General features: G+C 44.1%; 1 non-coding gene across 1 annotated transcript; it reads right to left on the bottom strand.

Annotated features, from left to right (window-relative positions):
- Positions 1 to 1,052: 1,052 nt before the first annotated feature.
- LOC117719418 (U1 spliceosomal RNA) lies at positions 1,053 to 1,222 on the bottom strand. Its single transcript, XR_004608154.1, has one exon. It is a non-coding gene; the product is annotated as a U1 spliceosomal RNA (small nuclear RNA).
- Between the last annotated feature and the right edge of the window lie 1,977 nt (positions 1,223 to 3,199).

Raw genomic sequence — 3,199 nt, 5'->3', positions numbered from 1 at the left:
GAAATTTCTAGAGAGCTTTCAATTCTTTAGTGTCCCTGTTATAGTTTTAGAAACTGGGAGGTCACTGGTGTCCGAAACAGCTCTACTATGGTAGCTTGACTTTTCCACAGGCTACGTGTGGACAAGGATTAAGCACCACCTGTTTTGACTCTCAAGAGAGTGGCCAGAAGAAGCAAAGCAAGCACTAGTAAGCAGGAGAGCCATTTTCAGGGGACTCTGGGACCTTGCAGCTCTCCTCGGTGGTGCCAAACTGCAGGCTACAATGCAGCCTGCTGCATTTCTGAGCTGGCTCCTCAGCATCAGAGCAATACCTGATTTGAACTATTTCCTGTCATATTATGGTCCTAGGAACAGACTGCAAATTGTGCCAACCTCACTTAGCCGTTAGGAGAAGAAACTGTCTGCACCCTTCACATTCATTACAGAACAAATCATTGGAAATGCAGTAAAGTCACCTGAACAGCTGAGGTAGTGACCCTGTACACTAGAGCCACCAGTGACAACAGGCTGTTTAGAGACAGCCTGGCTGCTTGGTAGTTGGTAAATGTATCAATAGGTGGTACTCCAGTCAGGAGGAATGCCTGAAGCTACAAGCACAGGCATTTATAAAGGAAAAACAATAAAGTCAAGCATGCTACAGTCTTGCAACTAGGATGAAATATCTCCTTTTAGTCTTTATTTAGATATTCTTCATATGTTTGTTGATTGCTTACTGAATTTCAGGTGTAACTAAGCACAACGGGTTCCTACTCGGATTAGTGCAAAACCAAAACTACCACAGCCAAAACCTGATAGAGTGAAGACCTGGGAGTATTGGTGCACGCCATTAATCCTGGCACATGGGAGGAAGGGGCAGGTGAGTGTGAGTGTGAGTGTGAGTGTGAGACTAACCTGGTCTATAGAGTGAGTTCCTGGACAGCCAAGGCTGTTACACAGAGAAAGAAAAAAAGAAAGGAAGGAAGGAAGGAAGGAAGGAAGGAAGGAAGGAAGGAAGGAAGGAAGGAAAACAAGCAAGCAAGCTGATTAGTTAAAGTGTCAGACAGGAACACTTCTTGGGATGTTTGGTTTTTGAAAATGCAGTCCCCTTTGCCACAAATTTTGCAGTTGAGTTTCCTACATTTGGAGAAATCACAAGGGTCCGATCATCCAGAGTACAATGGATAAGCCTTGCTCTGGGAAAACTGCCTTCGAGATCAGGGTGTCTCCCCTGCCAGGTAAGTATATATGTTCTTTAAAAAAAAACCTTTTCTTTTCATAAGCATAAGTAATGTAGTTTTCTTTAAATGTTTTTCTTTACATTTTCGTCTCCATATCTGGGCACCATGTTCCTGAAGTACCTACAGAGGCCAGAAGAGGGCATCAGATACTCTGGAATTGGAGATGCAAACAGTTGTGCATTATGTCAGTCCTAGAACTTGAACCCCAGTTCTCTGGAAGAACAGTCCGCACTTTAACTGCTGATCCATCTTTTCAATCTCAGTTTACTAAATTCTACCTAGAGAAACAGAAAAAGGAAAGGGCACTGTGAAGATGTTATCAATGTAGTATTTTTTTTTTCCTAAAAGGTGCCTGGCTTGCTCAGCAGTGTACCCAGGCACTGGGTTGCCGAGCAGTAAAACACTGTCAGCAGCCTGAGCCTCAAAATTATAATGGGCTTCTCTTTCTGTTTCTGTTTATTTACAGATGCTGCTTGCTAGAAGTAGGTATAGTTCTGTGCCCATAATCACATGCTTTCAGTTGCCAACCGAGTTATCACATATTCCCAAGTGTGCAGGAATGGCTGGGGTAGGGGGGATGGGAGGTATCAGACAGGCTTCCATCCTGGGTCCAGTTTGTATACTCCATCTCTAAAACTGCAAGGTGGGGCAGGCAAGCAGGATTTTAAGGGTAGTGATGCATGATTTCAGCTATTTCTCCAGGTCATTCTGTTTCAGGTAGCAAGCGAAGTCATGCTTGGCAATTGTAACAGTATAAACAGTGCTTTAAGTAAACCACTAAATACATCGACAAGTCACTATCTAACAATTGGTCTTTGCTACTTCACCACTTCACAAAGTTTCAGGCCTTAGGTCTGCTCTGGGAGAAGACGATACATTCCAACTGTCTATTCATGACCATTAAATAAAAAAAAAAAAAAAAAAAAAAACCCAGCTTCAGGAACTGTTTAGTTACTGGCCAGCAGTATCGAGTCAAAAAAAAAAAAAAAAAAAAAAAAAAAAAAAAAAAACCCTGGAAATTCAGAAACAGAATCAAAGGAAGCTTTGTGGCCAGGAGGCTACTCAGGAGACCCAGGCAGAAGAATGGAACGAATTCAAGACTAGCCAGAGTTACACAATATCCGCTTGAAAAACAAAGGCTTTGTTTCTGTTTGGCCTAAATGCCTACAGGTACAATTGAGATTACATTAAGACTGATTTTCCAACAGTCTCCACATCTTTTAATAACATTATATTATGGCAATAAATTTTAGGGCTTGAGAGGTGGCACAGCAGTTACAGTACGTGCTGTCTAATCTCCGACCCTCAAATTTGTGGTACAGAGTGTGCAAATTATTTTGGGAGAAGATAGTCCTATTTATTTATTTATTGGTTTTTCGAGACAGGGTTTCTCTGTGTAGCCCTGGCTATCCTGGAACTCACTCTGTAGACCAGGCTGGCCTCGAACTCAGAAATCTGCCTGCCTCTGCCTCCCAAGTGCTGGGATTAAAGGCGAGCACCACCACTGCCCGGCAGTCCTTGGTTTTTAAACAATCTTTCTTTGTCCTGCCCAACTCTACCTCCTTTGTTTTACTACGTACTTCTTTTTGGAGACAGAGTCTCTTTACATAGTTCAGGGACCAGGCTGGTCTCAAACTCAGAGAGATGAGCCTGCCTCTGTCTCTCAAGGGTTGGAATTAAGTCTGGCTGTTTTGGCTTTTTTGAGACAGGGTCTTGCAATATATTTCACACTGGCCTGGAGTTCGCAAGCCTCTTGCCTCAGTTTCCCAAGCACTGGGCTTACAGACCTGGGTGCCACAAACACCCAGCCGGGGTGTTAGTTACTTAACCCGTGGTTTATTTACAGCCCGGTACAGATCTTATCTAGTTGGCCCGGGAGAGCAGACCTAGCCGATTTCTGGCAGCGTGGCGGCGAGCATCTCGGAGCCCCGCCCAGCCCATGCGTAGGGGCGCCGTTCTCTGAGACCCTAAAGAAGCTCCGG

This window comes from Arvicanthis niloticus, chromosome 13 (genome assembly GCF_011762505.2).
Source record: "Arvicanthis niloticus isolate mArvNil1 chromosome 13, mArvNil1.pat.X, whole genome shotgun sequence".
NCBI classification, from domain to species: Eukaryota; Metazoa; Chordata; class Mammalia; order Rodentia; family Muridae; genus Arvicanthis; species Arvicanthis niloticus.
The sequence above is the reverse complement of the archived record's forward strand: the minus strand, read 5'-3'. Positions and strand labels throughout refer to the sequence as shown.